The sequence below is a fragment of the Tachypleus tridentatus genome, chromosome 7, assembly GCF_004210375.1.
Source record: "Tachypleus tridentatus isolate NWPU-2018 chromosome 7, ASM421037v1, whole genome shotgun sequence".
Classification (NCBI taxonomy): Eukaryota; Metazoa; Arthropoda; class Merostomata; order Xiphosura; family Limulidae; genus Tachypleus; species Tachypleus tridentatus.
This window is the reverse complement of record NC_134831.1, coordinates 38,667,635-38,680,406: the sequence shown is the minus strand read 5'-3', so window position 1 is coordinate 38,680,406 and position 12,772 is coordinate 38,667,635. Positions and strand designations below refer to the sequence as shown.

The 12,772-nt window shown below is 34.1% G+C and overlaps 1 protein-coding gene across 9 annotated transcripts in view; it reads right to left on the bottom strand.

The window, feature by feature from the left end:
• Nucleotides 1-4,949, bottom strand: part of LOC143255476 (alpha-2C adrenergic receptor-like) — a 177,456-nt gene extending 172,507 nt beyond the window's left edge. For 6 of the 9 annotated variants that reach the window (XR_013030676.1, XR_013030678.1, XR_013030677.1 and 3 more), the window contains exon 1: nt 4,829-4,949. The gene's annotated coding sequence lies outside the window, so the exon portion shown is untranslated. The remainder of the gene's footprint in view (nt 1-4,828) is intronic. The other 3 variants (XR_013030679.1, XM_076511201.1, XM_076511202.1) reach the window with 1 other exon arrangement.
• Nucleotides 4,950-12,772: the final 7,823 nt, after the last annotated feature.

Sequence of the window (12,772 nt, the reverse complement as noted above, 5' to 3'; positions counted from 1 at the left end):
CTTCAATGAATCACAGAGAAAATGATTTAACGTTAAAACTAATGTTTGCAGACTTACTGAAAATGTGCTGTCACTACGTTTAGTAGATAGTTGTTTCACTAATCTGCCAGACAGTGCACTTTTACTGATTTGAAAATAATATAAACCCAAAATTAATCCATTTTTACATTATAATATGACATATGGCCGGTGATGGAAGTGTGGTGTGGACAGCAACAAACACTAGTTCATGTTTAATGGCACCACTATTACTGCACACATTATAGGGACACATACTATGGCCAATTACACAATATACTGGTGTCAACGGACTAACGAATGATAATATCTGCCTCCTCAGCGGCTAAACTGGTCACCACTTTACTTAAAGGAGAAGGGAATGATTGAATACAGTGACCTGCACCGAGGTGTGGTATGTATGTATCAATGAACAAACAGCTTGTTTCAAGGATATCTCAAGATTAAAACCAGTAATCTAATTTTAAGACTACTACATCTTTTTAGGTTTCTCTTCGTGGAATGCAAGAAACCCAACTGTTACCTCTTTCATGTACTTACAACTGCACTTTCTCTTTTCTACAATGTACTTGGCTTTAATATAAAACACTTAGGTAGTGTTTGGTTGTATCTAACGATCGAGGAAAGAATATCACTTGATAGGTAGTTACATGTTTTGTTGTACTAAACACAAATATCTTCAATATCAAAGAAGATACATTGACTTATAGCGTGATAAATTATATGTTTTGCGTGACATGCATCAATAGCTGTTCATACTTCTTTCTATACATTTTACTGACGTTATTAGTGTGACTTCGTAGTGAGAATATTTCCACAGCTATGATAATTGTTAGTACAGTTTTTACTATCGATAACGTTATTGTTTCATTGTGTTAGAACTTCCACAGTTGTTCCTCCTTCTTTCTATAGACTTTATTAACGTTAGTGGAACAGTTTCATAGTGTGAAACATATATAGCTGTTCACATTTGATTCTATGGGTTTCACTGAAAGTAACTGTACTGTTTCATAGTGTTAAGCATACATACCTGTTCTTTAGTTTTCTATGGGTTTTACTGACGATAACGGCATTGTTTCATAGTATGAATCTTATACACTGCTTTATTCTTGTTTCAATTAGATTCATCAGCAATGCTAACATTGTTTCACAATAACAGCTTCCACAGCTCTCTATTATTGTTTCTATAGATTTTAATGATCATGAGTGTCTGAGAATGAACAAAACCTATTAAAACAATGAGTAATAAATAAAATATTCTAAAAAAGGCAAAACTGATTTTAAAATATTTTAATGTAACACATTTTATATATTTAATTCAAAAGGTTTTGTTTTGTTTTTTTGGAATTTCGCACAATGCTACTCAAGGGCTATCTGTGCTAGCCGTCCCTAATTTAGCAGTGTAAGACTAGAGGAAAGGCAGCTAGCCATCACCACCAACTCCTGGGCTACTCTTTTACCAACGAATAGTGGGATTCACCGTCACATTATACACCCCCACGGCTGGGAGGGCGAGCATGTTTAGCGCGACGCGGGCACGAACCCGCGACCCTCGGATTACGAGTCGCACGCCTTACGCGCTCGGCCATGCCAGGCCAAATTCAAAAGGAGAAACATAGTTTACAGTAATTACAAAAGATTAAATAAAGGTGTTTTGTCTTGAATAATTTATTAGAATGTTTGTATTTCAATAAAAGGTTTAGTTTCCGTAGTTCTATTGTTCTTCGGCTTTCCATGGCCAGGTGGTTAAGGCACTCAATTCGTATTCCGAGACTCGCGGGTTCGAATCCCCGTCACACCAAACATGCTCGCCCTTTCAGCCGTGGGGGCGTTATAATGTAACGGTCAATCCCACTATTCGTTTGTAAAAGAGTAGCCCAAGAGTTGGCGGTGGGTGGTGATGACTAGCTGCATTCCCTCTAGTCTTACACTACTAAATTAGGCACAGCTAGTGAAGATAGCCGTCGAGTAGCTTTCCTCGAAATTCAAAACAAACAGTCTATTGTTCATCATTTTGATGTGGTTTTCTTTGTAAAGTATTTCTTTATTATATATTATGATAAAGCTACCAACACCATCTGCTGCCGTTCCTAATTCTGAAATCAAAAGAAACGGCATACTACTCGCCATTCACGCTAAAAGACTAACTGCTACTCTGATAATGCACATACAGATTAAAGCGAGAAAACATTTTTGACGTCACGAAGACTAGAATTGGTATCTAAGAAAGGAGTAACCTGCGCCCCTTTTCAAAACAGGAACAGAAAATCCCACAATGTGATGTTTATAGCATTATTTAAATTGAGATTAATCGAGTCGAACTTCCATTTAATGACAAGGCACGGATTTAGAGCACATGAGTAGTAAATGAACTATCATCTTTCTCTTTTAAAATTTTTATCATTTTATGGTTTTGTATTTTAATAAAATAATAAATAAAGATAATAAACATCTGGTTATAAATTGAAACTTTTACGCCATTTATTTGTGGTTAATATGTAAAGTGTGTCAATAGTATTAGAAAATATCATAGACTATGCAGAATTAAAGTTAGAACCATGCGAAATTCATCTCGGAAATCCTTGATGGTTGGTACAAGTATAATAATTCTCAGGCTGTATTAAACTACAGTCCATCTCCCTAGAGAACCACATAAAAACGTATTAATGAAGAGGTTATTAGAACAATACACTAATGAAAATACTAACATAACCAAGTAAAAAAATATATACTGAATATATTTGGCCTATAATACACTAATACAAATACTAACAGAAACACATAAAATCGTATTACTGAAAATGTTAAGACTACAATATATTAATGAAGCTACACAGAAAACCAACTAAAAGCGTATTATTGAAGAGTTTACGAATACAGCATGCTCATAAAAATACGTACAGAAACACGTAGAAAAGGTATTAGTAAAGAAGTTATGACTAAGACATGTAGTAACAGAACCAAGTAGAAACGTATTACTGAAGAGGTTATGAGTACAATACGCTTGTGAAACACGTACAGAACGAAGTTAAGGCGTATTACCGAAAAGCTTATGACTGTTATACAAATACTAACAGAACCAAGTAAAAACATATCAATGAAGACGTCAGGCCTATAATACACTAATACAAATAATAACAGAACTAAGAAAGAATGTTACGACAAGAATATTCTAATACAGTATCTCCAAGCCTAAATTACAGAATATTCTAATACAGTATCTCCAAGCCTAAATTACAGAATATTCTGATACAACATCTCCAAGCCTAAATTACAGAATATTCTGATACAGCATCTCCAAGCCTAAATTGCAGAATATCCTGATACAGCATCTCCTAGCCTAAATTGCAGAATATCCTGATACAGCATCTCCAAGCCTAAATTACAAAATATTCTGATACAGCATCTCCAAGCCTAAATTACATAATATTCTGATACAGCATCTCCAAGTCTAAGTACAGAATATTCTGAAACAGCATCTCCAAGCCTAAATTACAGAATATTCTAATACAGCATCTCCTAGCTTAAATTACAGAATATTCTAATACAGCATCTCCTAGCTTAAATTACAGAATACTCTAATACAGCATCTCCAAGCCTAAATTACAACAAGACATTTTTTTTTTGTGTGTAAGCTTCTCTTTTGACAATATACTGGTTTCTATTAGTTTGTAATTACTTTATAACATAGATATAAAAGCGTACTATAAACACTTTACAAGTGTACTATAAACATCCTAGTCGTCCACTGGATAAAGTTGTGGTGCAAATCTAAGTAGTTTATGAAACCAGAAAGGAAAATGATTATCGTTAGAAAATAAGCAAAGAACGATCGAACCTGAAACCGAAACACACTTAACAACTTCTTTCACATATATGAACTCTTCTAAAGTTTAATTAATGTTTACCTCAAACCTGATATTTTCCAGTCAAAACTGTGATCTAATGTTTAGCGAACACGTGATACTTTCTACTCACAAGTTATTATACTAAAGACTACTGTGATCTAATGATTAGCTCACACCTCATTCTTACCATTTACAATTTAATATACTAAAACCTTCTGTGATCTAACGATTAGCTCAAATTGATACTTGGTCATTTCTAGTTACTGTTCAGAGGTGAAACAACGAAAGCATCATAATGTAGCTGTACCTGGTTTTATTAACAAAAACCATTTGAATGAAGAACATAAAGAGAAGAAGTACAAATACGCCTGTACCTGATTTCAATAACACACGAATAATGGCAGGTACAATACAAACAAACAGAGAAAATACAATACGATTGTACTTGATTTTAATAATACACAAACAATGGCAGGTACAATATAAACAGAGGAAGTACAATACGACAGTACTTGGTTTTTTATTCATACAAACTCAGCTATTGAACAATATGGAGCAGATAAAGTAGAACATAATGTATTTAATTTAATAATACACGAACAACGACAGGTACAATATGAACAAAGAAAGTGTAATACGACTGTACCTGGTTCTAAAAATACACGAACAATGGCAGGTATAACATAAACAGAGGAAGTACAATACGACTGCACCCGGTTTTAACAGTACAAAAATAGTTATCTTTAGGCTCAACAACTAGAGATATTCTTAACTAACTGGTTTATCTGAGCGTTCACTAACGTTTAGCGACATAAAAGGTAGTATGATTGAGGAAGCCAGAGATCTCGTGTATATAAGTACAAAAGTATGTAAAGCGTTACAAGTAAAAAGCACATACATCCATACAAATAACGAATGAACAGAATCTAAAATCTATCTGTCAAATTTAAAAGAAGGCCTACCTTTCCGATGTCAACCAAGCTGAGATGCACTCCTATCTGTACACACATATTCTGAGAACGACAACCCAGGGTCCTTCTCAGCAGATTCCTGATAGATCGATCCGGCCCGCCAGACATGCTCCGCTCAAAGACCAGACTCGTGCGTACACAGCTCCAATACTAGATGAGGTTCAACTTCTCTAATGATATTAACAAATATTGAACGTTGTTGACGGGTCTGGGTCAAATCTGTAGTTAAAGGTTTACAATAGCCTCTAATAATATATGTGCTGGGAAGGGAAAGAGGTAAAGTAAGGAAATATCGTGGAAGCTCCGTGTATGATAAGCTCAATTCTTGAGGTAAAGTAAAGAAATATCGTGGAAGCTCCGTGTATGATAAGCTTAATCCTTGAGGTAAAGTAAGGAAATATCGTGGAAGCCCCGTGTATGATAAGTTTAATTCTTGAGGTAAAGTAAGGAAATATCGTGGAAGCTTCGTGTATGATAAGCTCAATTCTTGAGGTAAAGTAAGGAAATATCGTGGAAGCTTCATGTATGATAAGCTTAATTCTTGTTCTAACTCTCTGTTAGAAAACTACAAAATCAAAAGTGTCAGAAATGTAAAGTTCTTTAGTATTTCTATATGCTGAAACTTAATATAATAACTAACCTTCAGAGACATTTTGCTATAAACATATAGTTCAAGACACTTAAACGATATATATTTATAGTAAGGTAGCACTTTCATAGCTCTAATTAGGTTTTCTTAAATGGCATGACCCAACAACTGCACCTTTCTGTCATGCAAAATAAAGCCAGAGTCTTTTCTAGTTTTCTATACAAAACTGTGAAGCTATCTCTATTGATCTTTTTAAAGGTCATGTGACTTAAAGTCTTTGAAATGTAAAGGTCATATGAGAACAATTAATATCACTTTGTCTCCTTCCAACGTGCGTTAAACAGGAAAGACTGTACTGACCTCCACAGCTCATTATTTCACATATTGGTATATTTATTATATTTGATCAGTTAACAGCTCCCTCTAGCGTCTTCTTGTTTACAGATTACTTATAACTATTATATCGCAAACGATACAACCTCATAATTTTAATTACAACATTTTCATGTGTTTTACATATGAACAAACGGATAAAGCAAATATGCTTTACACTAGAACAAAGTATAATATTTTATACACACACAGACAGATAGTACAAGATTACTTTTAAGAAAGTATCCGCTTCCCTCGAGTTATTAGGTTAATGTAATATATATGAATATGTCAGTGTATATATTCTAACCTTATTTTTAACATAGAATAACAGTCGTAAATATTCTAAACCTTTTTTTATTTTCCAGAACCATAAAAGTACTCCTTTTTTATGTTTCGCTAGCTTGGTCATTACAAAGATTCACACACGCACGCATGAGCGTGGATAAGAATAATACCAAGGTACAAACCATCAGTGTCCATTTAATAATTATGCAAAATATCAGATTTCTAGGTTCTTTCTTCTTGGAGCTATGTTAGTCACGCACATAACAAATCTGAACATTCCCTAAGATTACATATACAAATATATATATAAATAACACATATGAACCTTCTATAAGATTATATATGCATACATACACATAATAGATGCGAACCTTCCCTAAACTTTTCTTTAATAATAAAGAGGCGTGTATCTTCATGTAACCTCTGTACCTCCAAGAATAAAGGACGTAGGAAACCTGAAATTTCGTCATCGTACTACTTCGACCCTGAGGGCGGGCTCCTGGGTATTGTTACTTATCTTATCCACGTGCATTTTTTTAAATTAAGCAATACAGCGAAAAACCACATGGTGTGTGTTTTTTATAGCAAAGTCACATCGGGTTATCTGCTGAGTCCACCGAGAAAAAACGAATCCCTGATTTTAGCATCGTAAATCCGAAGACTTACCGCTGTTGCAGCGAGGGTAAACCACATAGAAAAGAAGTGGTTCCTTATATAACAACTCTTAATATATATAGCAGAGGGAGTGTGTTTTTAGAATAATAGGTTTCAACAATGGCGTTTATATCATGCTGGTTGGCATCAAAGTACATAGGTTATACTTTTATGATAAAATGAGTTCTGGATACGCACATTATCAACCTAATAACCCAAGCAAAGCAAGGTGCTTTACTAGGTTGTTTCATTAAAAAGATGCGCACGCACGTGGATAGATAATCGTGTCTACGTTTGCATCTTTTTAACGAGGCAAGCTAACAAGAAAACACAAAAAGAAGTGGCTCCTTATATTACAAAATACTAAATGGATCTCAAAGATGTGCACCTGGATATTATTGCTTATATTACCCACATGAGTGTGTACATATGCCTTTCGCATTTCTTTTAATGAGGCAAACTAGTGAGAAACCACATGGAAGAGATATAGTTCCATAAACTACAAAATACTAAGAGGATCCTGAGGGTGTAACCTGGGTATTATTACTTATCTTATCCAAGCTAGTGAAAAAAAGGCATAGAAAATAATAGCTATATGTTTCTCTTAAATAAAAATGTTTAAAATATTAAAAACTGTCTTCCTATACTAAAGTAGGATCAGAGTACACACACTGACATACTAATCTAGAATATATCAACCTAATAACCCAAACAAAACTTTTCGCTAATATTTGTAAATATACAAACACACAACAGATATGAACTTTCCCTAAGATTATATATATATATATACACATACATACCAGATATGAATCTTCTCTAATATCATATATACATAAATACACTCCCACAACAGGTATAAAACTTTTATATAATTATGTATATATAAGCACACATATATAAGACATATGAACATTTCTTAAGATTATATACATCCATAGAGATATGTAAAAGATGTGAACCTTTACCAATGTTAAGTATATGTATATTAGAAAAACATGATACTGATAGAGTTAAGTAAACACAATGAAATAGAAGGACTACTTTAAAAAGAGCAAATCCAAACCACTGTCTAATTATATTAGTTTGTTATAAACAAAAAATAAGCCGAAATAAAAATAAATTTAAAAATAATAAACAAGAAAACGCTGCACTAATTAAAAAGGTAGTACCTCATTCTTTATTTTTTTTTCGCTTAATTTTTCTTCTTTACTTTGGAGATCAGTCACCTTCCCACAACTGTCTGCAGGCAGTGAAGGGTAATATAGATGTGGGACGTTGTGGGCTTTAACACAAACACCTCGCTCTCCTAATTTCTATTTCTGTATCTGTTGCTACTTCTTTATGTAATACCGGCGAATAGAGGTTAAGACTGATAGACGGTGTTTCTCCACTGCAATATAAGTCCTACTTCTTCAGTCACCTCCAAAACTTAGGGTACTTTACATATCCCACACTATAACTTGCACTCTGAGATCTTTTTTAATTAGTGCAGTGTTTTTTGTTTATTATTTTTCTTTCGGATTATTTTTAGGTTATAGCAACTAATATATATATTTAAGAAAAGTTAACCATCTATGCGACTATATGTATACATACACAGTTAAGGTAAGTGAGCCTTCCCTAAAATAAGATATAAGCCCACATCCACAAAACTTATGATAATATGTGAGTCACTAAAATTTAAACAAACGGTTTTCTTTAGAGCGCGGGGGGGAAATAAAAAGATCGATGAGGTTCTTGTTTGTGACGAGATTACATGGATTTGTCCGATTACGGAAACGCTGAAATAAAACACGAAAGCTTTACAAAAAACCACGTACTACCGTATAAACTTCTGGGCTGCTAACAAAGATTGTACCCTTCATATATGGATTATTTTGTTCTGAAATCTAATATAATAAATATATATAAAATCAATTCTAAAACTCCTACAATATAAATATCGTCTATAATTAAAAACACTTTATATCCTCTACAATAAAAACATAATAGAACATCCTATACAATATACATTATACAAAGTCCTTTATAACATAAACACTATAATATAAACATTGTACATCCTGTATAATTTAAACATCCTCTGCAATATAAACGTTGTATATCCTTAATAATATAAAAATTGTAAAACATCGACTTTAATACAAACACTGTATATCCTCTACAATACAAACATTGTACGTTGTTTTCTACCTTATGGTACATCCATGTGAGTAGATTGTTCTCTCGTCTAATTATCGAAACATCAATCACTGGGATATTCCTGCTTTCTTCCTACTGGTAGATAGATCCACGTGCAAGTTTAGTGTCACATTTGATCACCAGGATATCAAGGATTCGGATGTTTCTATTTTCTTTTTTGACAGTGATACATCCATGTGAACAGATTATAGTTTCGTTTAATTATCAAGACACCAAGATTCAGTGGATTTCGTGTTCTTCTCATATTTCGTATTGATATGTATTACGTTAATATGATCCAAGAAATAGTTAATCACAATGTTATCGTCAAATAACGCTTCCTTTTTTTTTTCAAGTTTTCATTACTTCAACTCTCATTTACTGAATATCAGAAAAGAACCAACAGCTAAAATTTATATTCATTTGCAAAAACATACTTCAAGGTGCAACTTAACTGGGTGAATACACAAGATGTCATCATTCATGCTTGTGTTTCAGTATAATAAGGCTTCATCTGTTTGTAGTTTATAGTTGAGGTTACACTTAAACGTTTCTCTAAATGAATTTCACAAAAAAGAGAAACATCATAAAGTGTGTATCTGCAGATAATTTAATCGATAAATGGGCATATTACAGTATTATCTGATGAGAACTGTACTGATAAATAGAAATAATATATAGAGCATCTGCTGAAAATTATATTGACGAGTAGACATACTACAGTGTGTATCTGCTGAGCATTCTAGTGATACACAGACGTATTACAGTGTACCTCTTGAGCATTGTACTGAAAAATAGACATACTACAGTGTATTTCTCTTGGGAATGGTACTGACAGACATCACACTGTTTTTGAACCTGCTGACAACTGTACTCATAAATATATTTCACACAGTTCTTATATCTGCTGATCACTGTACTGATAAACAGACATTACACAGTGGGTGTAGCTCCAGACCATTGTACCGAAAAGTGGATCACACAGTGCTTGTATGTTTTGATATATAGACATCATATAGTACTTGTATCTACTCATCAATACAATAATAAATAGACATCAAACAGTGTTTGTATCTGCTGAACACTGTAATGATAACTAGACATAATACCATGTGTATCTGCTGAGCATTGTACACATAGATATCTCACTGTTCTTGCACCACCTGACAACTGTACAGATTAATAAATATTACACTGTGCTTGTATCTCCTGACCATTGTACTGATACAGAAACATTACAGTGCTTGTATAGACTGAACACTAGACTAATAGACAACACACAATCATTGTATCTGCTGACAACAGTACTGATAACACTGCACAACAAAGTTGTTTCTTGAACACTGTTGGGTGTTCCTTATAGATATTTGGCTGCTGATCACGAAAATCACATCCAAATTTGCCTATCACGTACCGTTTCATCGAAATCTTGGTTTCACCAGGACATTGCTACAATGGAAAAACGATATCAGGGCAACTGGAATCCGTCAATGCTTGCTGATTACTGTTGGACATAGCAACGTGATGCACCGGATATTGAATACAAACGAAAATCAAGAAGAAAAACTTTTAATTATATTGTACTTAATAGCGTATGAAAAACATAAACGCAATTAAAACGTTATTGCCGGTAAACAGTTAACCGTCTATTCCTCAGAGTTCCTACGTGATGAAGCAAAATCAAAACTGTGTTTGTGCATACCCACCAGGTACCTGTCACAATCAGCAAAAACACTTCAGGAAGCAAAAGTTTTCAAAAAAATTGTTGTGCAGTGTAAATAGGCATAATATAGTACCTGTATCTGCTGACAACAGTACTAATAAATAGGCATAATATAGTACTTGTATCTGCTGGCCACTGTACGAATGCAGAGACATCACATTGCTTGTATATGCTGAACACTGTACTGAAACACATCACACAGTCGTTGTATATGGTGACCACTGTGCTGATAAACAGGCATCATACTACGATTGTATCTAATCACAAATGTACTGGTAAAAGAAAATCACACAATGCTTGTAAAAGCTTACGACTATGCAAATAAATACAATCATACTACGATTGTATCTAATCACAAATGTACTGGTAAAAGAAAATCACACAATGCTTACGACTATGCAAATAAATACAATCATACTACGATTGTATCTAATCACAAATGTACTGGTAAAAGAAAATCACACAATGCTTACGACTATGCAAATAAATACAATCATACTACGATTGTATCTAATCACAAATGTACTGGTAAAAGAAAATCACACAATGCTTAAGACTATGCAAATAAATAGACATCGCACACTTGTTGTATCAGTTGACTGCTGTACGGATAAACAAATGTCATAAAGTGCTATTACATACCGACCACTGTACTTGCAAATAAGCAACGAATAGCGTGTAACAACTAAGCAACATACTAATGTACATCACACAGATATGTATGTGCTGGCCACAGTACTGTTAAAAAGATATCACACAGTGCTTGTACTGTTTACCACTAAACTGATAAATAAACGTCACACAGTGCTTGTAACTGCTGACTACTATACTGATAAATAGACACCATAGAGTACTTGCATCTGCTTACTACTGAACAACCATCACCCATTCCTTGTATCTGCTTACCACCGTACTGATAAAAAGACATTACACAGTGCTTGTATCTCCAAACGACTGTACAGATAAACAGACATCACACAGTGCTTGTATCTCCTGACTGTCAGACTGAGAAATAGACGTAACACAGTTCTTGTATCTGCTGAACACTGTATTCAAAAAGAAACATAACACAATGCTTGTATCTGCTGAGCATGGAACTATTTGACATCACACTCTCCTTGTACCTGCTGACCTATGTACTGACAGATAGACATTACACAGTGCTTGTATCAACCGACAACTGCACTGATATATAGACATCACATAGTGTCTGTATCTATTCACCACTGTACTGATAGATATCACACACAGTTTTCATCAGCTGACAGTTGTACTGATAAATTGACATTCAACAGTGCTTTTAGTTTCTGACCACTGTCTGATAAATTAGACACTACACAGTGTTTGTATCTGCTGACAACTGTACTGATAAATATAAAACATACACTGTGTAAACTCTGAGCATGGTACTGACAGACATGACACTGTTCTTTTATCTGCTTAACACAGTACTGAAAAATAGACATCAAACGGTAATTGTATATTTTGAACACTGAACTAATAGACATAATAAATGCTTGTTTCTGCAGAGTACTCTACAAATAAACATATATTACAAGTGGCTTTTACCTTCTGACCACTTTACAGATAGATAAGCATTACACAAGTAATTATAATGTATACATTATAAAGTGTATACCCGCTGAGGGTTTTACTGATGGACATCAAACTATTCTTGTACATACTGACAATTGAATTAATAAATAAATACCACACAGCGCTTCTATTTGCTGACTGCCGTACTGATAAATAGACGTTACACTGTACATTAGGGTGCGTCAAAAAAAAAAGTTGTGACACTCAGTCGCTCGCTTATAATTTGATTCCATTCAATGAAAAAAATACGCTAGCGTAAAAATCAATTCAATACATTAATATTTAGGGGTTGCGCAATGCGCACAAAATAACAACGTGCTTCCGGAACCAAACGAAAAGTTGGCATTAGTGAAAGGCTAGCTTCGGCTTTAGACAGAACCCAGATCAGTGACCGAAAAGCCGCGCAAATTTTGCTTCCTTTTGCAGCTCATATTGGACATAATATCGAGGATCTTGCCATTAGCCCAAGTTCCATAAGGAGGAAACGAATTACTAACCGTACTCTTCTAGCATCTGAATTGAAGGAAAG